Genomic DNA, 25,988 nt, shown 5'->3' on the forward strand with positions numbered 1-25,988 from the left:
AAAATCACATTGTATGAGTTTTAAGTAATTAATTTGGATTTTATTGCATGACACACGTATTTGATACATCAGAAAAGCAGAACTTAATATTTGGTACAGAAACCTTTGTTTGCAATTACAGAGATCATACGTTTCCTGTAGTTCTTGACCAGGTTTGCACACACTGCAGCAGGGATTTTGGCCCACTCCTCCATACAGACCTTCTCCAGATCCTTCAGGTTTCGGGGCTGTCGCTGGGCAATACGGACTTTCAGCTCCCCCCAAAGATTTTCTATTGGGTTCAGGTCTGGAGACTGGCTAGGCCACTCCAGGACCTTGAGATGTTTCTTACGGAGCCACCCTGGTTGTGTGTTTCGTGTCGTTGTCATGCTGGAAGACCCAGCCACGACCCATCTTCAATGCTCTTCCTGAGGGAAGGAGGTTGTTGGCCAAGATCTCGCGATACATGACCCATCCATCCTCCCCTCAATACGGTGCAGTCGTCCTGTCCACTTTGCAGAAAAGCATCCCCAAAGAATGATGTTTCCACCTCCATGCTTCACGGTTGGGATGGTGTTCTTGGGGTTGTACTCATCCTTCTTCTTCCTCCAAACACGGCGAGTGGAGTTTAGACCAAAAAGCTCTATTTTTGTCTCATCAGACCACATGACCTTCTCCCATTCCTCCTCTGGATCCTCCAGATGGTCATTGGCAAACTTCAGACGGGCTTGCACATGCGCTGGCTTGAGCAGGGGGACCTTGCGTGCGCTGCAGGATTTTAATCCATGACGGCGTAGTGTGTTACTAATGGCTTTCTTTGAGACTGTGGTCCCAGCTCTCTTCAGGTCATTGACCAGGTTCTGCCGTGTAGTTCTGGGCTTGTCCCTCACCTTCCTCATGATTGATGCCGCACGAGGTGAGATCTTGCATGGAGCCCCAGGCCGAGGGTGATTGACCGTCATCTTGAACTTCTTCCATTTTCTAATAATTGCTCCAACAGTTGTTGCCTTCTCACCAAGCTGCTTGCCTATTGTCCTGTAGCCCATCCCAGCCTTGTGCAGGTCTACAATTTTATCCCTGATGTCCTTACACAGCTTCCTGGTCTTGGTCATTGTGGAGAGGTTGAAGTCTGTTTGATTGAGTGTGTGGACAGGTGTCTTTTATACAGGTAACGAGTTCAAGCAGGTGCAGTTAATACAGGTAATAAGTGAAGAACAGGAGGGCTTCATAAAGAAAATCTAACAGGTCTGTGAGAGCCGGAATTCTGACTGGTTGGTAGGTGATCAAATACTTATGTCATGCAATAAAATGCAAATTAATTATTTAAAAATCATACAATGTGATTTTCTGGATTTTTGTTTTATTCCGTCTCTCACAGTTGAAGTGTACCTATGATAAAAATTACAGACCTCTACATGCTTTGTAAGTAGGGAAACCTGCAAAATCGGCAGTGTGTCAAATACTTGTTTTCCCCACTGTATGTTCCCATGCCAATAAAGTACTTTGAACTGAGAGAGAGATAGAGATTCTGATAGTTTATTTCACTTGCTTTTGCATGTTTCCCATTGAATTGAGAGAGAGAGAAAGAGAGAGCGAGAGAGATAAAGAGAGTGAGAGAAAGTGAGAGAGATAAAGAGGGAGTGAGAGAAAGTGAGAGAGATAAAGAGTGAGAGAGAGAGAGAGAGCTATGCAGTTGTATTTTTCATCCTCATCCGAAGTTTAGGTTTTTGTGTCTAAATTGTCAGGGGACTTTCCTTCCCCTGTCTGTGCTCTGACTACCATTGCTTTACTTAAATGCTTCCTCTCTGTGTCTTCCACTAATGACAGGGTTAGAGTTACAAATCAGGGCATCCCCATATGTGTGGTACAAATATTAAAGTGGACATCCTCATAATAAGTGATGAAAATATAAACATTTATCCAGACCATTATTTTCAGGTCACTCGCAAGAGACAACAACACATCATTGGAATTCTATGGACTAATGCAGTTATGCCAGTTATGGCGTTTTCTTTGGAGGCTGTGCTGATATTTTGGTCGAGTAGGTATTTAGTTAGAGACCTGTCTTAAATCTGCTGTTCCAAAATCATTAAGGGCAGTGGAATGAACAACAGCCCAACTATGACACACAAATCAACATGCTAATTGTCTTGTGTCTGTGACAACAATCTATTCTACGTCTACACTATGATGATTTAAGACAGGTCTGTTGTCAAAAAGATGATGTCTTCACATTTCGGCTCACACCTCTCTCTGTATCTGAGTGATTTGTAGTGCAGTTATGTGAATATTGCACAGGTCATTCAGCACAGAACTAAAATCTTGCGTCATTTTTTTCAGCTCCGTGATTAAGTTATGGATCTACATATTTTAGTACATGAGGGTTCCGGTTTGCGAAGTCTCACAAAGGGAAACTCTCAGCCCTATCCTGATACATCCAAAATTGTGTGTGTGTGTGTGTGACACGAATGACCCTGTTTGTCTGATGTATTTAGTTTGATGTCTTTCCCAGTAAAACACAGCAGCAGTATACTGCATACAACAACGTGGATGTCCCAACTTCTCTGGATCTTTCAGTAGAAGGTCAAACATTTGGGTCTAGGAGTTTATCCTACAATCCACTATGACAGATAGAGTATGCCATGGGCAGTTCTGATAAAATAATCTTCCACTACCCCAATGTCTGCTTGACAGATATTTTGTCAGTGGTATCTCTATTTTATTCTCTTTGGTGTTTGCTTCATTTACTTCAGTGTGGTTTCTGCATGTCAGGCCTCCATATTGCGACTGTGTGCTGGCGCTGTGATTTGGTATGTACTGCACTGAGCTGTTAGAGAGAGTTGATTTAGCTGGCTCATTCCCTCACCTAGCCAGAGGGCAGGGGTTTCATGACAGATGTGATCTGCTGCAGACAGTCTGATACAGATACAAGGACATATACAGACACAGAGACACAAACACACATACACAATCTCTTTCTCTGTCATGATTATAGTCACAGGTATGCGATTGTGGTTTCGGCTTTGCCTTCAATTCTTAGCTGTGATATAATCAAGAATTGGCTCAACTTTTTGCTTTATGATGGAAAAATACCTTATTCTAGAAATGAGTTCCAGGTAAAACTGCCAACATTGTAACCACAACTGTCTGTGTTTTGCTGAGGGAAAAAGTGCCAGAGGCCTTTCTTTTGCCTGAGTAAGTGGTTGGTGAACTGGAAATCAGTAGTAATTGACTGAATCTTCTCATTAATGTCTGCTGTGCGCTAATTAACGACTATTGTTACAGTATTTGTGTTGGTTAAATTGCATGAATAAAACATCTATCTCAACAAGCTCAAGGTCTCACTCAGAATTTTACAACAGCAGTTTCCCTCTCTTCCATTTACAACTAAGAAAGGGAAGCGCTACACAGCTATTTCCGTTCTATTGCTATTGTGACACCATCATCTTGTCAGAGGTTTATATGAAAAAAACATGGCTCAGACAATTTCTTCTCAGTCTCTGGTGTTATAGTCAGTGTAAGAGGGAGGCAACAACAGAGCCATTGTCAGTGATCTTATAGGTCACCAATACATGACCCTATGATTTAACTTTGAACATTTGCAGACAGTGCTACTTGACTTTGTCAGAGAGCTACTGTGGGAATTCTAAACTGTGCATTAGACACGTGCAAATGAGCTTAATCTAACCGAATGTGATGTTATATCTGGAGGTCTCATGACTGACGTTAGCGCTGCAGCTACTGTAACATAATTTCCCATTTGGCATTTATAACTTCATGTCTGCAATCAGCCAGCTGTGCCTGGAGTGTGGCAGATTGAATTAGCATCCTGAGGCATGCCCCTGCAAATGTCTACCAGTCAAATGTATTCAGAGCATTGATGTACTAGTGTCACATCAATGTTAAGGTGGTTGGTTCACACTGTGAGATAAGGGTGAGATGGGGCGAGGGAGGAGGGCAGAATGAAGGATGGGGTGAGGAAGAAAGGAGACACCAGTACATGTTGACAGCTCTTTGAGAAACATTACCATAATCACTTACCCTTTAGGGGAAACTTCCAGATATGATACATACTGATAATGTTTTTTTATTTACAGTTTTTTCCAACTGCTTACACACGTTTTCAAAATGGTCTCCTTTTTTCAGAACTCTGCACACAATTCCCAAAACTGCACACACAAAATGCAAAATGCCTCACATCTCCTTCAAAATGTAACACTGCATTCAAAATGCCATAAACACATGTCAGAAGGAAGCATTTGCATCAAATGGCAAACACTGCTTTCATAATAGTACATTTTTGGATATATCATGTAAACACTGTTATTCTAAATCTAAAGCTCTTTGGTCTTTCGTAGGCTTACAGTGCCTTGCGAAAGTATTCGGCCCCCGTGAACTTTGCGACCTTTTGACACATTTCAGGCTTCAAACATAAAGATATAAAACTGTATTTTTTTGTGAAGAATCAACAACAAGTGGGACACAATCATGAAGTGGAACGACATTTCTTGGATATTTCAAACTTTTTTAACAAATCAAAAACTGAAAGATTGGGCGTGCAAAATTATTCAGCCCCCTTAAGTTAATACTTTGTAGCGCCACCTTTTGCTGCGATTACAGCTGTAAGTCGCTTGGGGTATGTCTCTATCAGTTTTGCACATCGAGAGACTGACATTTTTTCCCATTCCTCCTTGCAAAACAGCTCGAGCTCAGTGAGGTTGGATGGAGAGCATTTGTGAACAGCAGTTTTCAGTTCTTTCCACAGATTCTCGATTGGATTCAGGTCTGGACTTTGACTTGGCCATTCTAACACCTGGATATGTTTATTTTTGAACCATTCCATTGTAGATTTTGCTTTGTGTTTTGGATCATTGTCTTGTTGGAAGACAAATCTCCGTCCCAGTCTCAGGTCTTTTGCAGACTCCATCAGGTTTTCTTCCAGAATGGTCCTGTATTTGGCTCCATCCATCTTCCCATCAATTTTAACCATCTTCCCTGTCCCTGCTGAAGAAAAGCAGGCCCAAACCATGATGCTGCCACCACCATGTTTGACAGTGGGGATGGTGTGTTCAGCTGTGTTGCTTTTATGCCAAACATAATGTTTTGCATTGTTGCCAAAAAGTTCAATTTTGGTTTCATCTGACCAGAGCACCTTCTTCCACATGTTTGGTGTGTCTCCCAGGTGGCTTGTGGCAAACTTTAAACGACACTTTTTATGGATATCTTTGAGAAATGGCTTTCTTCTTGCCACTCTTCCATAAAGGCCAGATTTGTGCAATATACGACTGATTGTTGTCCTATGGACAGAGTCTCCCACCTCAGCTGTAGATCTCTGCAGTTCATCCAGAGTGATCATGTGCCTCTTGGCTGCATCTCTGATCAGTCTTCTCCTTGTATGAGCTGAAAGTTTAGAGGGACGGCCAGGTCTTGGTAGATTTGCAGTGGTCTGATACTCCTTCCATTTCAATATTATCGCTTGCACAGTGCTCCTTGGGATGTTTAAAGCTTGGGAAATCTTTTTGTATCCAAATCCGGCTTTAAACTTCTTCACAACAGTATCTCGGACGGGCCTGGTGTGTTCCTTGTTCTTCATGATGCTCTCTGCGCTTTTAACGGACCTCTGAGACTATCACAGTGCAGGTGCATTTATACGGAGACTTGATTACACACAGGTGGATTGTATTTATCATCATTAGTCATTTAGGTCAACATTGGATCATTCAGAGATCCTCACTGAACTTCTGGAGAGAGTTTGCTGCACTGAAAGTAAAGGGGCTGAATAATTTTGCACGCCCAATTTTTCAGTTTTTGATTTGTTAAATAAGTTTGAAATATCCAATAAATGTCGTTCCACTTCATGATTGTGTCCCACTTGATTGTGTCCCACTTGTCCGCAGTCCAGGAATTGGTGGGGGGGGGGGGGGGGGGCAGTCACCAGTGCTAAGCTACGCTTCATCTCTTCTCCAGCCTGGATCTGACCACAATACTTTGTCCACATCACAAGATATGTTTTCTCTTGCCAAACATCGAGGGAAGTATCTCCTAGCATGGCGTATCCAACCTTGGACAGAGGCAACCTCTATGTCCCGACATGTGTCCTCCATTGCCTGGAGAAGCGGCATGCGGGCATAGGGTTGGCGATCATACACTTTCCAGCGCCAGGCTGAGAAGAATTCCTCTATGGGATTTAGAAAATGTGAATATGGGGGTAGGTACAAAACTACAAATTGTGGATGGGTGGCAGACCAGTTTTGGACCAGAACAGCCCGGTGAAAACTAACATTGTCCCATAAAACCACAAATCTAGCAGGCTCCTGATCTGGATCAGGGACAAGCATTGTGTAAATTGCATCCAGAAAAGTGAGCATATGGCCGGTGTTGTACGGACCCAGTGTGGCATTATGATGGAGGACCCCGTTTTGAGTGATGGCAGCACACATAGTTATATTACCCCCACGCTGTCCAGGGACATTGGTAATTGCCCTCTGTCCTATTACATTTCTTCCGCGGCGCCTGGTTTTGGTGAGGTTGAAGCCAACCTCATCCACATAAATAAATTCATGGCGAATTACATGGGCATCCATCTCCAATAGTCTCTGTAACAGACAAAAGGATATACAGATGAGTAAATATGGTATGTCTGAAGTACTGGAAGTAGTGTTGCATACATACCTCTACAAAGTCATGTCGCATATTCTTGACTCTGTCAGAGTTTCTCTCAAATGGCACCTTGTAAAGTTGGTTCATCGTCACTCGGTGCCGTTGGAGGATGCGTTGTATGGTCGACAGGTTGACAGCATTGATGTTGTTAAATATGGTGTCATTATTCAACATATGCTCTCTTATCTCTCGAATCCTAATTGCATTGTTGGCCAAAACCATATTTATAATTGCAGTCTCTTGTACATCTGTAAACAAGTGTCCTCGTCCTCCATGATGTCTTTGCCTTTCCACTCTGTACAGAATTCAAACACAGTATGTGTTCAGCATAGGAACTGTAAACAGTGTACAAAAAAAAATTGTAGTATAGCATGATAACCAACCTCATTCATTCAATGCAGTGCAGTAAATGGATGGCTTAGAATTACAAATGTTTGTGCAATATTATGCAGTCATATGTATTTTACAGTACATTACTGTAATGCTAAAATAGTCATTAGATAGTTGCATACCTGTTCTAATTTCTGAAGGTTCGAATTATGGACGCCACTGTAAATCGACTCAAGTTGGGCTGGACTCTCAGTCCAGCCTCTTTCATGGCCAAACCGTGGTTGATCACATGATCAACAAGTGTTGCCCTAATCTCAACAGAAATGGCTCTCCTTCCTTCTCTTCTTTGCCCTTGTCCTCTTCTTCCTCTTCCTCTCCCTCCTACTCCTCTTGCTCTCTGTCCATTGTTGGCATCCATTGTTCAAAACAGGTAATCTGACCTTTGACCTATTTATAGGCCTATACTACAGTAAAGCAGTGATTGGTTAGTGATCAGTTAAGCTATTACTGCTTGCACATGTTAGGAGTGTGTGTGTGACCTGGTGAATAAGTGTAGCATTTTGATTGGTTGTGTTTGGAAAAGGAAAGCAAGTCACTTCCTGTTAGATTTTTGTATTTTAGGTAGAGAATTGTGTGTAGTGTTTTGAATAAAGTGTTTTATGTGTGTAGTTTTGCTCTTTGAGTGAGAGGTTTCAAAAATCGTGTGACATGGAAAGATTGTGTGTAAGCAGTTGGAAAAAAACGTCATATGTCCAGAATTATTTAAATTTGATATAAGTTGATTACTAATTAAATTAATTACATTTTCACATTTATTCACAAAATACATTTTATAATGACACTGAGAAGTAGAGTATTCATTTCTAGTACTGGGTAGATAAGGATCCAGAGTAATGGTTGTTTCTCTATGCAGCTAGCTAGCTACCTGTGAATCACCATCGCCAGTGAAGTTGAATACTTGTCATTACTTTTCAGATGCAGTCTTTGTATTAACTTCAATACCCTGACAGACATGACAGGAAGGATGACCTTGCCAAGCAATCAAATCAACATTTGCTGTAAACATACTGATTAAAAGCCATTCTCTTTGAAATAATATGAATCTTACGATTCTCTCAAACGATTTTGTCTGTGTTTACGCAATTTACTCCTTGCTGTATTGGGGCCGGTGTGCCCAGAAAGGATTCCCACCCCTTGACTTTCCCACATTTTGTTGTGTTACAAGGTCGAATTAAAATGTATTTAATTGTATTTTTTTTGTGAACAATCTACATAAAGTACTCTGTCATGTCAAACATTTGCAAAAAAACACACATTGATTACAGCTGTGAGTCTTTATGGGTAAGTCTCTAAGAGCTTTGCCCACCTGGATTGTACAATATTTAAACATTATTCCCCCCCCCCCCAAATTCAAGCTCTGTCAAGTTTGTTATTGATCATTGCTAGACATACATTTTCAAGTATTGCTATAGATTTTCAAGCCAATTTAAGTCAAACTATAACTAGGCCACTCATGAACATTCAACGTCATCTTTTATCCTAAAATAACTCACTAGTCCTTGCCGGTGAAAAGCATACCCATAACATGATGCAGCCACCACTATGCTTGAAAATATGAAGAGTGGAACTCTGTGATGTGTTGTGTTGGATCTGCCCCAATTATAATGCTTTGTTTTCAGGATAAAGTGAATTTCCTTGCCACAATTGTTTTCAGTTTTACTTCAGTGACTTATTGCAAACAGGATGCATGTTTTGGAACATTTGATTACTGTACAGGAGTCTTTCTTTTCACTCTGTCATTTAGGTTGGTATTGTTCTCGCATATCACAGCCATTAAACTCTGTAACTGTTTTAAAGTCACCATTAGCCTTATGGTGAAATCCCTGAGCGATTTTCTTCCTCTCTGGCAAATGTGTTTTTGTAGTGACTGGGTGTATTGATACACCATCCAAAGTGTAATTAATAACTTCACCATGCTCAAAGGGATATTTAATCTAATATTTTTTAATGTTACCCATGTGCCAATGGGTGCCCTTCTTGCAAAGCATTGGAAAAAACCCTGGTCTTTGTGGTTGAATCTGGTTTGGAAGTTCACTGCTCGACTGAGGGACCTTACAGTATGTGTGGGGACAGAGATGAGGTAGGCATTAAAAAATGGCACTTATTAAGTGACTTGTTAAGCAAATATTTACTCCTGAACTTAGTTAGGCTTGCCATAACAAAGGGGTTGAATACTTATTGACTCAAGACATTTCAGCTTTTAATTTTTAATTGATTTGTAAAAATGTCTAAAAACATAATTCCACTTTCACATTATGGGGTATTGTGTGCAGGCCCGTGACACAAAATCGAAATTGAATACATTTTAAATTCAGGCTGTAACACAACAAAATGATGAAACATTCAATGGGTATGAATACTTTTTGAAGGCACTGTACATCTCTGGGTGGGTGTGTGACTGATCTCAGAGAAACAAACTTGCTGAAGCAAACCTACAACCATTGCTTTTCTCATCATGTCAGTATTAAGCCCAAAACATAGGAGTAGTTGGATATGCTTGTTTTTAAGAAAGGAATACAGAACAGAGCTTTCAGAGCTCCTTAATTAAAGGATAATTAGAAATTAATTACCTGTGAATACATAGTTGAGATAGACATAGACATGACTTTGACTTGGGTGTCTATTTCAAACAACAATGTGCACAGTTGAAATCAATCCTTCATATGCTATCATTTACATTCTGGTTGGCATACTGTAAGCAGTCTCTTATTTCAAAACATGGCGAAATGACACAATGACTACGAATAATGACGAGTGAGAAAGTTAGACGCACAAATATCATACCTCCCCAATCATGTTAGCATCCACATTGATGTACAAGTGTTTAGAAACATATTCTATTCTTATTTACAATAAAAGTAACTCCAAACTGACACAATACAATATTTACCATTCATTTCTTTTGGGCACAAAATCATCTGAAATACAACCAAAACAAACAGCAAACGCATCCAACAAGTTAGTAGAGTCACAGGCTTGATGTAATCATTGTGTGCTAAGAATATGGGACCAAACACTAAAACTTTTGACCATTTCTATGGGCTATAGTAGTAAAGGCCAAATGTAATATTTGATCAAATAATTGAAATAAAACTAAATGATCCATGGTATGACCATCTTAAAACAATTGCATATGTTAGCTTAATAGAACAACATGTGCATTACTCATTTATAATGCAATGTAACTTCCTTATGGAATTCTGGACAATGTTAGGTGTCTAGAATTAGAGTGTGTTCTGGGCAGAGACAGTAAAAGAGGAAAGGTAGATCTATGTCCTCTTAGTCTTAACACACGCACGCACACACACACACATACACAGCAGCCCAGAAAAGGAGTGAGTCACGTTAGATAACCCACTAATCCACCACATCACCATAGCAGTACAGGCTCCAGTGATGCAGCATCTCTCTATCCTACTCAGGGTCAGAAAGCATAAAAATGTAATAATAATGAGTAATGCATATATGTATTCATTTGATATGTCACTTTTTTTTTTCAATCTGACGTAAATGGGAGATATAATTAAGCAATAAGGCCCGAGGGGTGTGTGGTATATGACCATTATACCACGGCTAAGGGCTGTTCTTATGCACGATGCAACGCAGGGCAATAAGATGCCTTATTGCTATTATAAACTGGTTACCAACATAATTAGAGCAGTAAAAATACATGTTTTGTCAAACCCATGGTATCTGATATACACTATCAGTCAAAAGATTTAGAAAACCTGCTCATTTAATTCTTAATTTTTACTATTATCTACATTGTAGAATAATAGTGAAGACATCAAAACTATGGAATCATGTAGTAAGCAAAAAAAGTGTTAAAGAAATCAAAATATATTTTATATTTGAGATTCTTCAAATAGCCACCCTTTGCCTTGATGACAGCTTTGCACACTCTTGGCATTCTCTCAACCAGCTTCACCTGGAATGCTTTTCCAACAGTCTTGAAGGAGTTCCCACATATGCTGAGCACTTGTTGGCTGCTTTTCCTTCACTCTGCGGTCCAACTCATCCCAAACCATCTCAATTTGGTTGAGGTCAGGGGAATGTGGAGGCCAGGTCATCTGATGCAGCACTCAATCACTCTCCTTCTTGGTAAAATAACCCTTACACAGCCTGGAGGCGTGTTGGATCATTGTCCTGTTGAAAAACAAATGATAGTCCCACTATGCCCAAACCAGATGGGATGGCGTATCACTGCAGAATGCTGTGGTAGCCATGCTGGTTAAGTGTCACAGACAGTGTCACCAGCAAAGCACCCCCACATCATCACACCTCCTCCATGATTTACGGTGGGAAATACACATGCAGAGATCATCCATTCACCCACACCGCGTCTCACAAAGACACGGCGGTTGGAACCAAACATCTCAAATTTGGACTCCAGACCAAAGGACAAATTTCCACCGGTCTAATGTCCATTGCTCGTGTTTCTTGGCCCAAGCAAGTCTCTTCTTCTTATTGGTGTCCATTAGTAGTCGTTTCTTTGCAGCAATTCGACCATGAAGGCCTGATTCACACAGTCTCTAAACCTTTGATGTTCAGATGTGTCTGTTACTTGAACTCTGTGAAGCATTTATTTGGGCAGCAATTTCTGAGGCTGGTAACTCGAACTTATCCTCTGCAGCAGAGGTTACTCTGGATCTTACTTTCCTGTGGCGGTCCTCATGAGAGCCAGTTTTATCATAGTACTTGTTAGGTTTTGCGACTGCACTTGAAGAAACTTTCAAAGTTCTTGAAATTCTCCGTATTGCCTGACCTTCATGTCTTAAAATAATGATGGACTGTCGTTTCTCTTGGCTAATTTGAGATCTTCTTGCCATAAAATGGACTTGGTCTTTTACCAAATAGGGCTATCTTCTGTATACCCTCCCCCCCCCCCCCCACCTTGTCACAACACAACTGATTGGCTCAAACGCATTAAGAAGAAAATACATTCCACAAATGAACTTTTAAGAAGGCACACCTGTTAATTGAAATGCATTCTAGGTGTCTACCTGATGAAGCTGGTTGAGAGAATGCCAAGAGTGTGCAAATCTGTCATCAAGGCATAAGGGTGGCTACATGATTCCATATGTGTTATTTCATAGTTGACATGTCTTCACTATTTTTCTACAATGTAGAAAATGTAAAAAATTAAGAAAAACCTTTGAATGAGTAGGTGTTCTAAAACCTTTCACCGTTAGTGTTTCAGCCAATCAGTGTTCAGGGCTCGAACCACCCAGTTTAAAATTAAGCAACAAGGCACGAGGGGATGAGGTATATGGTCAATATACCAACGCTAAGGGCTGTTCTTATACACGGCGCAACGCAGAGTGAGGAAGTTAAGGACACAGCCCTTAGCTGTGGCATATTGGCCATATACAGTGCCTTGCGAAAGTATTCGGCCCCCTTGAACTTTGCGACCTTTTGCCACATTTCAGGCTTCAAACATAAAGATATAAAACTGTATTTTTTTGTGAAGAATCAACAACAAGTGGGACACAATCATGAAGTGGAACGACATTTCTTGGATATTTCAAACTTTTTTAACAAATCAAAAACTGAAAAATTGGGCGTGCAAAATTATTCAGCCCCCTTAAGTTAATACTTTGTAGCGCCACCTTTTGCTGCGATTACAGCTGTAAGTCGCTTGGTGTATGTCTCTATCAGTTTTGCACATCGAGAGACTGACATTTTTTCCCATTCCTCCTTGCAAAACAGCTCGAGCTCAGTGAGGTTGGATGGAGAGCATTTGTGAACAGCAGTTTTCAGTTCTTTCCACAGATTCTCGATTGGATTCAGGTCTGGACTTTGACTTGGCCATTCTAACACCTGGATATGTTTATTTTTGAACCATTCCATTGTAGATTTTGCTTTATGTTTTGGATCATTGTCTTGTTGGAAGACAAATCTCCGTCCCAGTCTCAGGTCTTTTGCAGACTCCATCAGGTTTTCTTCCAGAATGGTCCTGTATTTGGCTCCATCCATCTTCCCATCAATTTTAACCATCTTCCCTCTCCCTGCTGAAGAAAAGCAGGCCCAAACCATGATGCTGCCACCAGCATGTTTGACAGTGGGGATGGTGTGTTCAGTGTGATGAGCTGTGTTGCTTTTACGCCAAACATAACGTTTTGCATTGTTGCCAAAAAGTTCAATTTTGGTTTCATCTGACCAGAGCACCTTCTTCCACATGTTTGGTGTGTCTCCCAGGTGGCTTGTGGCAAACTTTAAACAACACTTTTATGGATATCTTTAAGAAATGGCTTTCTTCTTGCCACTCTTCCATAAAGGCCAGATTTGTGCAATATACGACTGATTGTTGTCCTATGGACAGAGTCTCCCACCTCAGCTGTAGATCTCTGCAGTTCATCCAGAGTGATCATGGGCCTCTTGGCTGCATCTCTGATCAGTCTTCTCCTTGTATGAGCTGAAAGTTTAGAGGGACGGCCAGGTCTTGGTAGATTTGCAGTGGTCTGATACTCTTTCCATTTCAATATTATCGCTTGCACAGTGCTCCTTGGGAAGTTTAAAGCTTGGGAAATATTTTTGTATCCAAATCCGTCTTTAAACTTCTTCACAACAGTATCTCGGACCTGCCTGGTGTGTTCCTTGTTCTTCATGATGCTCTGCGCTTTTAACGGACCTCTGAGACTATCACAGTGCAGGTGCATTTATACGGAGACTTGATTACACACAGGTGGATTGTATTTATCATCATTAGTCATTTAGGTCAACATTGGATCATTCAGAGATCCTCACTGAACTTCTGGAGAGAGTTTGCTGCACTGAAAGTAAAGGGGCTGAATAATTTTGCACGCCCAATTTTTCAGTTTTTGATTTCTTAAAAAAGTTTGAAATATCTAATAAATGTCGTTCCACTTCATGATTGTGTCCCACTTGTTGATTCTTCACAAAAAAATACAGTTTTATATCTTTATGTTTGAAGCCTGAAATGTGGCAAAAGGTCGCAAAGTTCAAGGGGGCCGAATACTTTCGCAAGGCACTGTACCACAAACCCTCAAGGTGCCTTATTGCTATTATAAACTGGTTACCAACGTAATTAGACTAGTAAAAAAATGTATGTATATGGTCTAATATTACATGGCGGTCAGCCAATCAGCATCCAGGGCTCGAACCACCCAGTTTATAATCACTTATATACTACTGGGCTGCACGCGCACCATAAAAATATGAAATAGAACATTATCCAAGCTTGACTCAGGTGAATACATTTGGAACGCTGAGCCATTGACTGCCTGCCTGCACCAGATGGCAGTGTGCGAGTGGGTTTCTTTTGACAATGAAGCACTGGACTACAGACATATCATTTTGAACCTAGAAGAATACCTATAGACAAGAGTAGGCAAGAAGGAATCGTAATGTCTAGTTGGACAGAAAAGTATGGTAAGTTACTGAGTGAGTGTCTGATAAAATCAAATCATGTGCCTAATACAACAGGTATTACAGTGAAATGCTTACTTACAAGCCCTTAACACTTATTTTTCCTAAAACCTAATTGTTGGTGAAGAAAGTATTTACTAAAATAAACTGAAGCAAAAAAATTAAAATGCATTTATGTAAATACACTTATTTACATAAGTATTCAGATCCTTTGCAATGAGACTCGGAATTGAGATCAGGTGCATCCTGTTTCCATTGATCATCATTGAGATGTTTCTACAGCTTGAATGGAGTCCACCTGTGGTAAACACACCTGTCTATATAAGGTCCCACAGTTGACAGTGCATGTCAGAGCAAAAGCCAAGCCACGAGGTCGAAGAAATTGTCCTTAGAGCTCCGAGACAGGATTGTGTCGAGGTACAGATCTGGGGAAGGGTACCAACACATTTCTGCAGCATTGAAGGTCCCCAAGAAAACAGTGGCCTCCGTCATTCTTAAATGGAAAAAGTTTGGAACCACCAAGACTCTTCCTTGAGCTGGCCGCCCGGGCAAACTGAGTAATCGGGAGAAGGGCCTTGGTCAGGGAGATGACCAAGAACCCAATGGTCACTCTGACAGCGCTCTAGAGTCCTTCTGTGGAGATGGGAGAATCTTCCAGAAGGACAATAATCTCTGCAGCACTCCACCAATCAGGCCTTTATGGTAGAGTGGCCAGATGGAAACCACTCCTCAGTAAAAGGCACATGACAGCCCGCTTGAAGTTTGCCAAAAGACACCATAAAGACTCTCAGACCATAAGAAACAAGATTCCCTGGTCTGATGAAACAAAGATTGAACTCTTTAGCCTGAATGCCAAGTGTCACGTCTTGAGGAAACTTGCAACATCCCTACGGTGAATCATGGGGGTGGCAGCATCCTGCTGTGGGGATGTTTTTCAGCGGCAGGGACTGGAAGACTAGTCAGGATCATGGCAAAGATGAACAGAGCAAAGTAAAGAGAGATCCTTGATGAAAACCTCCTCAAGAGCGCTCAGGACCTCAGACTGGGGCGAAGGTTCACCTTTCAACAGGATAACGACCCTAAGCACATAGCCAAGACAATGCAGGATTGGATTTTGGACAAGTCTCTGAATGTCCTTGAGTGGCCCAGCCAGAGCCCGGACTTGAACCCGATTGAACAGCTCTGGAGACCTGAAAATAGCTGTGTAGCAACGCTCCCCATCCAACCTGACAGAGCTTGAGTGGATCTGCAAAGAAGAATGTGAGAAACTCCCCAAATACAGGTGTGCCAATTTTAGAATAACATAACATAACAAAATGTGGAAAAAGTCCAGTGGTATGAATACTTTCCGAATGCACTGTATAACCCATACAATATAAAGAAAACGGGACAAAGTGAATATACTGGAAGTGCTTGCATCCGTAGTAGTTTGTATGAATTTGAGTGGTTACATAAATAGATGTTGACAGAATGTCTGAGACAGAGAGACTGTTGCTGTACTCCCAGGTAAGGCCATCGCTTCTGGAACCACTGAAGACCCCAGTATTTAAACAGGAAGCTTGAAGAAGATATGTGTCAGATATGATGACAATAAATGCATTTTGTACCTTTCATCACTTAAGCCATGTTCACTGCATATGTTGCTGAACTATTCAACCATTTTGTTAGTGTCATTTGTCATGGCTGTCCTGTGATCACAAGAGGTCAGACCAGCTTGGCAATGACTGACAATAACCAGACCATCTCTAACCTGCTGAGAGGAGGAGGGAACTAGTGTGGGGGTTTTGACACCTCCACACCCTGTTGTAAATTTAAGTAGAAGAAGGCTCTTTTATCCCCCTTTAGTGCCAACCAAAGGAATGTCTTTGTTTCACAGACTTTCTCTGCTGAAACTCTAACACGCTGAAACTTGGATAATGGAACAATATTTTTAACATAACAATTTGGGGAATGGTCAGTGGGGGAGCTATAGAAAACAAATCTAATATTGCTTTTCGTGATATCATTAAAAACTGTATGGATGAAATACTGTAATTTGAAAAGTATTTACACTGCAGGTATGAAGCCTTCATCCTTAATGCTGTGCATATATTATGAAAAATGAATTAAGTGATTTTAGGAGGTATGAAAGAAAGATATCCTATAAACTGTGCATAAGTAAGTAGCCACACCCCAAGTGAGGTCGGAGAGCGTGGCAAACTGATGGAACAATCCCCTTTTGACGAGAGTGCATAAAAAAGCATTGCCAACTAAATTAACATCAGACCAGAAAACAGGAAGCAAGAGCTACATGTTTGAAATGGTTGGAACTTTGAACCTCAACACGAGGTGAAGAAATAAACTCACTTTCCTTTAGACCAGGAAAGACCAGAAGCAGCATCCCACATCTGAGTGGTTTAAATCCTAACTATCAACATGAGGAGGAAGAGGCAAGAAGCTCACCTCAGACAATCATTGGTACAGCTGTCCTAAGTTAGATATCGAGAAAAGCAAATCTAGACTATCCTACTACAGTCATCACCAATGGGAACAGTCGACATGGCTGGCTATCAACCAGAGTGAACAACAGTAGATGGCGGGAAAGGGGAGACACTTTTAGGACAATCAGAGCCATACAGTTTGCCGCTGCAAGGCCAACAATATTCCTAAGGAGGTTTGGTTTAGACCGAACAAAGGCACTCACACGTGATTTCTTATTCCAAATGGGTGGCGGTTCGTGTGTATATTATATGATTAATGTTACTGTGAGAATAGTTCTGAAATGTCTCGACGATAAGTGTCTTTTCCTCCCTCTCTCTCTCCATATCGTTGGGTAAAATGCCATATTGTAAAAGTCCGCTAAAGACCTTTTTATCATGTATCAAGTGTGTATGTTATCCTGTTATTATTTAGTTGGCAAGTAAATAAATAATTAAACCAATTTGTGTAGTACTCAATCATGAGCAAGGCTGCATTTTGCAGATGCATGAGGTTACGACTGTTCAGAATGATGATATGATAAGAGGTAATGATTAATAAGATGACTGTTTATCGATATATAGATATATACCTTATAGAGTTTAATTCAGGAGATGGTAACTCTTTAAACCACCTCCTCCGTGGTGCCCCTAATCCTAATGAGTTAATTATTACATTATTAATTTAATCGGAACCACTCCAATTTGCATAGCGGCCCAACAGATCCACAGATGATGCAATCTCTATTGCATTCCATATTGCTCTTTCACACCTGGACAAAAGGAACACCTATGTAAGAATGCTATTCATTAACAACAGCTCAGTGTTTAACACCATAGTGACCTCAAAGCTCATCACTAAGCTAAGGACCCTGGGACGAAACACCTCCCTCTGCAACTGGATCCTGGACTTCGTGACTGTCCTCCCCCAGACCTCAGCCACTCTAGTCATAGACTGTTCTCCCTGCTAGCTAGCGGTACCGGAGTACCAATTCTAGGTCCAAGAGGCTTCTAAACAGCTTCTACCCCCAAGCCATAAGACTACTGAACATCTTATCAAATGGCTACCCAGACTATTTACATTGCCCCCCCACCGCCCTCTTTTATGCTGCTGCTACTCTCTGTTATTATCTATGCATAAGTCACTTTAATAACTCTACCCACATGTATATATTACCTCAGTTACCTCAACCTAGGTGTGCCCGCGCACATTGACTCTGTACCGGTACCCCCTTTATATAGCCTCACTATTGTTATTTTACAGCTGCTCTATAATTATTTGTTACTTTATTTAAACTTTTTGTGGTTGTTTTCTTAAAACTGCATTGTTGGTTAAGGGCTTTTAAGTAAGCATTTCACTGTATGGTCTACACCTGTTGAATTCGGCGCATGTGACAAATAACATTTGATTTTGATAACAATTAAAAATAGTGGATTAAATAAATAACAGTCATCAGATTAAAGTAAAGTCACAACACATTGGGCTCCCGAGTGGCGCAGCAGTCTAAGGCACAGCTTCTCAGTGCTAGAGGTGTCACTACAGACCCTGGTTCAATCCCAGGCTGTATCACAACCGGCTGTGATCGGGAGTTCCATAATTGGCCCAGCGTTGTCCAGGTTAGAGCAGGGTTTGGCCGGGTAAGGCCATCATTGGAAAATAAGAATTTGTTCTTAACTGACTTGCCTGGTCAAATAAAAAAATATACATTGATATATCAAAATTCACATTCAAATATTCAAGCATTGGTTGTAATACCTCTAGGGTCCTGTAGTGCAAGGTATCGGGCGACAGCTTTCTTCCCAGGCCTGTTTTGACAAATTGTCGGCCCTGGTCTGTCTGCATGCTGCTTTTCTAGTGATGTAACTCTTATCTGAAATAAAACACCAAAAACATAAATGATAATTGGCCAAGTCAGTCAGTAACTTGTTTAACTAAAGTAACACTAATGTAAATGTGCACAAGCCTATTCAGCCAAATGATACCAACACAACACAGCCTATTTGCAGTGAAATCAAGAGGGGCAATTGACCTTATTTTAGCGCCCCAAAAAAGTAATACTTCCAGATCAACTGTAATGTCAATACCATTGTAAAGCGCAATTTCTCCCCTTTCCAACAAAATAAATGACATGACCTTCATGCTGCCCAGTTCTGCAAGATTGAAGAAGGCAAAATGGCGGGTGGGGAAGCGAAACTAATGCGTGATCGTGAGAAGGATAGATGTCGTGTGGGAAAACTGCTTTTTTCACTCGATCTGTCCAACTTATCACCTTATCGCATCAGGAGTTGCTGGTGCGCGATGAGACAAGGATATCCCTACCGGCCAAGCCCTCCCTAACCCGGACGACGCTAAGCCAATTGTGCGTCACCCCATGGACCTCCCGGTCGCAGCCGGCTGTGACAGAGGCTGGGCTCAAACCCAGAGTCTTGGTGGCACAGCTAGCACTGCCCTAGACCACTGCGCCACCCGGGAGGCCCAAGTTTACGTTAGTTTGACAAAAAGTGTAGTCAGTATTATAGCAGGCAAATATAGCCAACGTTACAGTTGTTGTTTTCTAGGAACCTAGCTACAGTCCACTTAGCTAGCTACAGAGGTGATCTCAGACTAATGGTGGGAGTTAGGTAACGTTAGCTAACTTTCCTCCAGCAGTTTCCATCTAGCAAGCTAGCTAATTACATTTTATAAACTTTATCAATCAGATGGATAACTTAGCAACGATAGCTCTTCATTTTCCCCTCGCATGTAAAACTTGCCTAATACAGCTTGCCAGTTGCTAGTAAAGTAACGATAGCTAACTCCGTTCCATACATACAGTATGTGGGCAACCGCAGCATTCAAACGACTGCAATGAAAACTAATTGGACTGTAGCGACTGTGTTGGTATCAAAATCCAGGATATGAACTAAGTTTCAATTCAGAGTTGATTGACTTGGCAATAGACCAATAGTATTGGAGAAAAATGTAAAACACTGACCCAGCTGACACTGTACGATAAAGTGTGATGTGTCACGACGTAACGTACATTATTCAACTCATTCTGTGCCGTACAGCCTCTTTCCACCAGGTGTAGGGCTTGTCTCTCAGATTAAAAACAAGAAATGATCAATGGTGAGAGTAATGTTGAGGGTAAAGTGAATTACTTGAGTTCATCAATAGTTAATTCAATCAATTGTACATTTTTTGCGCAATCACTGCGAGCTATCATGACTCTCAAAAACCATGATAGCCACAGTTTAATTGAGAAGATACATTTAGCGCAGTACAAGTAAAATACAAGTAAAACTAAATGCATACTCTTCAACCGATCGCTGCCTGCACCTGTCCGCCTGTCCAACATCACTACTCTGGACGGCTCTGACAACTACAAATACCTAGTTGTCTGGTTAGACTGTAAACTCTCCTTCCAGACTCACATCAAGCATCTCCAATCCAAAGTTAAATCTAGAATTGGCTTCCTATTTTGCGACAAAGCATCCTTCACTCATGCTGCCAAACAAACCCTTGTAAACCTGACCATCCTACCAATCCTCGACTTCGGCGATGTCATTTACAAAATAGCCTCCAAAACCCTACTCAATAAATTGGATGCAGTCTATCACAGTGCCATCCGTTTTGTCACCAAAGCCCCATATACTACCCACCACTGTGACCTGTACTCGTTGGCTGGCCTTCGCTTCATACTTGTCTCCAAACCCACTGGCTCCAGGTCATCTACAAGACCCTGCTAGGTAAAGTCCCCCCTTATCTCAGCTCGCTGGTCACCATAGCAGCACCCACCTGTAGCATGCGCTCCAGCAGGTATATCTCTCTGGTCACTCCCAAAACCAGTTCTTCCTTTGGCCGCCTCTCCTTCCAGTTCTCTGCTGCCAATGACTGGAACAAACTACAAAAATCTCTGAAACTAGAAACACTTATCTCCCTCACTAGCTTTAAGCACCAGCTGTCAGAGCAGCTCACAGATTACTGCACCTGTACATAGCCTATCTATAATTTAGCCCAAACAACTACCTCTTTCCCTGCTGTATTAATTTATTTTGCTCCTTTGCACCTCATTATTTCTATCTCTACTTTGCACATTCTTCTAATGCAAATCAACCATTCTAGTGTTTTACTTGCTGTATTGTATTTACTTTGCCACCATGGCCTTTTTTTTTAATCGCACCTCACTTGCTCACATTGTATATAGACTTATTTTTCTACTGTATTATTGACTGTATGTTTGTTTTACTCCATGTGTAACTCTGTGTTATGTGTCGAACTGCTTTGCTTTATCTTGGCCAGGTCGCAATTGTAAATGAGAACTTGTTCTCAACTTGCCTACCTGGTTAAATAAAGGTGAAATAAATAAAAAATAAACAAATTATATAAACTCTTTACAGTGTTTTATTTACATCTTAGTTGGACATCTTAGTTGATTAGATGGGCAATTCGGATGAAAATAGTTGTTTCCCCCCTTTCACTATGACGCAGTAGCTTTCGCTTCATATTACAGTTGACCTGGAAGTATTACATTTTTGGGGAGCTAAAATAAGGTCAAAGGTACAGAACAGCGCAATGTACAAAAGTGTGTTAGTTACCGTTAGCATGAATAAGTCAAATGCCAGCATTGCCAAGTTCATGCCTTTTACCAACAAATATCATATACCCATATAAAATAGACAATTACGTTCACGCAGATCGTTATAGTTTTATTCTAGGACTTCAGGCCGAGGAGTAATAACTACTTGTTGGTAGAAGCGACGTCTTCACCTGATGTTGTGCTCAGTCAGCTACAGAGTCTTCACCTGATGTTGTGCCCAGTCAGCTCCAGTCTTCACCTGATGTTGTGCCCAGTCAGCTCCAGAGTCTTCACCTGATGTTGTGCCCAGTCAGCTCCAGAGTCTTCACCTGATGTTGTGCCCAGTCAGCTCCAGAGTCTTCACCTGATCTTGTGCCCAGTCAGCTCCAGAGTCTTCACCTGAACCAACGTCACAGGCAAAATCACAGGCTGCATCATGCATTTGAGGGGGCGTTGCTTACTATCTCCCGTGCTTCACAATTTGTTTTCTTTAGCAGCCCTCCCCCAAAAGCAAAAGCTTTTCTTTTATTTTTATTGCCATCTACAAGGGGTGTATATTCTATTTATATTGGAAATTTAACTTGCAACATGGCCTTTAGCAACCTTTCTGATTTTGATTAACGTTGTTGATTTGTCATGTTTTGAAGATCAGATGATGATTAATGATGCAGCTCTGGCCAGGTGACACAGGTGTTCAGGGAATACATATTCCACCTCTCCCTCCCTCTGGTCAGGTTCTTGAAAGGGGTTTGTGTGCAGATGTTTGTCTAGGTTTCCATGGTAACCTGAAATTCCCCTAGGGAGATGCAGGTGGCTCACAGTCTCCATTGTTATGTGTTGTACTGTGTCATTCAACCAGGGAGGAGCACACCATAGGGTTTAGATTTGTTTACAGGTGTCGGCAGCTCTGAGAGCAGATTCTGCATGTAAAGCACCAAAAACATACTGCTGTGACCTAACCATCACTGTTTAGGGGGGGGGGGGGGGATAACCAAAATATTCTGCTTTATCCCAACGTTATGCTTTCAAATGAAACAAAATATCTTCCTATTGTTAAAGCTTGTAGAATTGATTTGCTCGTTACACTCTCTCTGTCCAATATATCTGCACTCAGTGGTATAAACCCCAGGAAAGTACAGGGTGTCAACACCAGCCTGAACAAACTAGCAATCACATCTGACAAGACCCCCTCTGACGACAAGTGTGACTGCATAGGATAAGTTCCTTTCTCTCTCTCTCGCTCTCACTCCCTACCTCTCTCCTTACCTCTCTCCTTACCTCTCTCTCCCTACCTCTCTCTCTACCTCTCTCCCTACCTCTCTCTCTACCTCTCTCTCTACCTCTCTCCCTACCTCTCTCTACCTCTCTCTCTACCTCTCTCTCTACCTCTCTCCCTACCTCTCTCCCTACCTCTCTCTTTTCTTGTTCTCCCTTGCTCCTTCTTTATACTCTTTATTATGCCAGTCTTTATCTTCCTCTGGTATCTTCTTCTTTTTCTTCCTGTCTCTTACTCTCCCTTCCTTCCCTCTCTCTCTCTCTCTCTCTCTCTCTTTGAGGCTTGTCAGTATAGACTCTCCTAACAGCTTATGTATTCGCCTGAGGCAGAAAAACTCATGTCACTGCCTCTCCACAGATCATGAAGTGCAAACATTTTAGTGTAAGCAACAGCCTGTTGTATTTCTCTGAATAACTGTACAACACTTCACTTACTCCAGTAAGACCAAGAGACGCTAGAAGTCCTAGAAATGTAATTCTCAGATTATTCCCAACATACATTAAACATGCTTGTATACATACAATCATTCTAGAATATGGTACAGTCACAAAGATATGAGGACACATGACATACCATCTCATGTCTGTCCTTAGACTTCTCCTGGAATGTCCCATCTTTTGAAGCAGTGGGGAGGACCAGAGCTTGATTGATGTAACATTGACGTCAGATATTTTGGTAAAGCTGCTGAAACAAAATGCCCATATTTACACTGAATGGTTCATCTTCCCTAAGAGAGAGTCCCAGTATGACTGTTCATTCAATAACATAAATGAGGACTGTCGTGTCTTTGGCTATGCCCGATTAAGTGATATGACATGCTATTCTATAAAATAATTTCTCCGTAATTACTATTACCTGATTGAGGTAATAATGTAAATGTAATTAACTAGAGTTGGGCACCACAAAATAATATTTATAGAGCTCTTAAAGACCTAGTAATATTTTACATCAATATCAGTCAATATCAATCGTCACCTTAATTCAGTCTCATCTGAAAGTTGTAAATAATTTTATCTGCACGAACCCTGGCTAACAAGTTGAATCAGCAATACAAAATTGGGTTTAATTATTTATTTACTAAATAGCTAACTAATCACACATACACACAATTAATCATAACTTGATTACAAATTACGTCATAAAGGAAAACGTCCCTAGCGGGCGGAACAGATATGACAGCTTGTTACACAAAAGAAAAGGGGCTGGGATTAGTGAAGGAGCGGAAAGACTGAGGAACAAAGGGAAGAAGCTGGGCTATTGTAAATACAGTATTTTATGCATTCTAAATTACCGCCCATTTGGAAAAGGAAAATTCAATAAATATTTACTCTGAGCTGCGCTTCAGTAGGTTGGTGGTAGATGGAAGGCCGTGTTGCCAAACCGAGTCCTTTGAAGAATGTCTCTGGTGGTCAATTGAGTATGTTGTCGTAACGTCGTTGTCGTAACGTCGTTGTGTGGTAGACGGGATACTCTGTATGTTCCTTCCTAACCTGCGTTTGCAGCTGCGGTTGCTAACTCAACGGCTAGGAGGTATAACTTCTGTAGTGAATAAGAGTTCAAAGTTCGCAACCAAAGCTCACGCTGATGTTGGCTTCGTTCTGTGGTTATTATCTGAACCATTCTGACATAGGACCGTCGTCCTCACATCATCGGAACAGGAAGTTATGTTGTCGTCAAGGCTTTATATAGGAAGGGAGAGGAGGGTGTGTTTGAAAAGTTTTATAGCCCTTGTCCCTTCACAGGGGAGTGCCACTGATTGAGCAGCCCTATCTTATGAAAACCCAAATGTCACATTTTAGAAGCTAAAATCACATTTCATCCCATCACAAATAATTTCATATTCAAACATTTCAATTGAACAACAATTCCATGTGATTCCGATAACTCTGATGTGTAGACTTTCCACTGTAGAGTTTGTCATCTTTTCATTGATGAGAATGTCTTAGATGACAACCGAATGTCTTAGATGACAACCGAACTGACATAATATTAATTAATTAAATTAACAAATTGCAAAAATCGCTGAAGTTGGAGACTTTTATCTCCCTCACCAACTTCAAACATCTGCTATCTGAGCAGCTAACCGATCGCTGCAGCTGTACATAGTCTATTGGTAAATAGCCCACCCATTTTCACCTACCTCATCCCCATACTGTTTTTATTTATTTATTTTTCTGCTCTTTTGCACACCAATATCTCTACCTGTACATAACCATCTGATCATTTATCACTCCAGTGTTAATCTGCATAATTGTAATTATTTGCCTACCTTCTCATGCCTTTTGCACACAATGTATATATAGACTCCCCTTTTTTCTACTGTGTTATTGACTTGTTAATTGTTTACTCCATGTGTAACTCTGTGTTGTCTGTTCACACTGCTATGCCTTATCTTGGCCAGGTCGCAGTTGTAAATGAGAACTTGTTCTCAACTAGCCTACCTGGTTAAATAAAGGTGAAATAAAAAAAAAATAAATAAATAAAGTACCACCGCATATGTTCAATTGGTCGGATTACCAGAATGTAGTTCATTTCCCCCCACCTTCTGACGTTCCCAGAATCTCTATGTTAACCAAGGGTTTTGCAAACCTTTGTAACCTCAGTAGGGTAGAGAGAGGAAAAGGGGGGAAGAGGTATTTATGACTGTCATAAACCAACCCCCCAGGCCAACGTCATGACAGGACTGTACCAGTTAATTACCAATTTAAAGAACTTGTGGGCCAGACCACGTAATCCGAGACGTGTCTAGTATAGTGATCTCTGTAGATGAGAAATATGACCGAACATTTTGTTACTCATCAATATGTATGTATGTATGTATGTATGTATGTATGTATGTATGTATGTATGTATGTACAGTATGTATGTATGTAGTTCTCTCCTTGAGCTGTTCTTGTCTAACGATGTTCTGTATTATGTCATTCTGTATTAAGTTTCATGTTTTGTGTGGACCCCAGGAAGAGTAGCTGCTGCTTTTGCAACAGCTAATGTGGATCCTAATAAAATATCAAAACACCAAAAATGGTTTGTTCAGCTTACATAGTTTTCTGTGCCACTCCAAAGAAGATGGCCATCAACATGTAATGATGAATATGGAGTAGTCACAGATTCGTACAGACCAAAGTCTGTCAGAATTATGTTCTTATCAAAACACTGGTACCCATCCAGGAATGGACATTAAGCCCTTCTACCTGTAGTGCTACAGATGTAAGTTAAAGAGAGATGTTACAGGGAAGGCCACAGGCGATTAACGCCGCCATCCCTCATTGCCGTGGCGAC

At 41.1% G+C, this 25,988-nt stretch overlaps 1 long non-coding RNA gene across 1 annotated transcript in view; it reads left to right on the forward strand.

Annotated features, from left to right (window-relative positions):
- LOC149985636 (uncharacterized) overlaps positions 1-25,988 on the forward strand; it is a 240,540-nt gene that overhangs the window by 196,453 nt on the left and 18,099 nt on the right. The window lies entirely within an intron of this gene.

Source organism: Oncorhynchus mykiss, chromosome 1 (assembly GCF_057628025.1).
Source record: "Oncorhynchus mykiss isolate SJ-2025 chromosome 1, ASM5762802v1, whole genome shotgun sequence".
NCBI classification, from domain to species: Eukaryota; Metazoa; Chordata; class Actinopteri; order Salmoniformes; family Salmonidae; genus Oncorhynchus; species Oncorhynchus mykiss.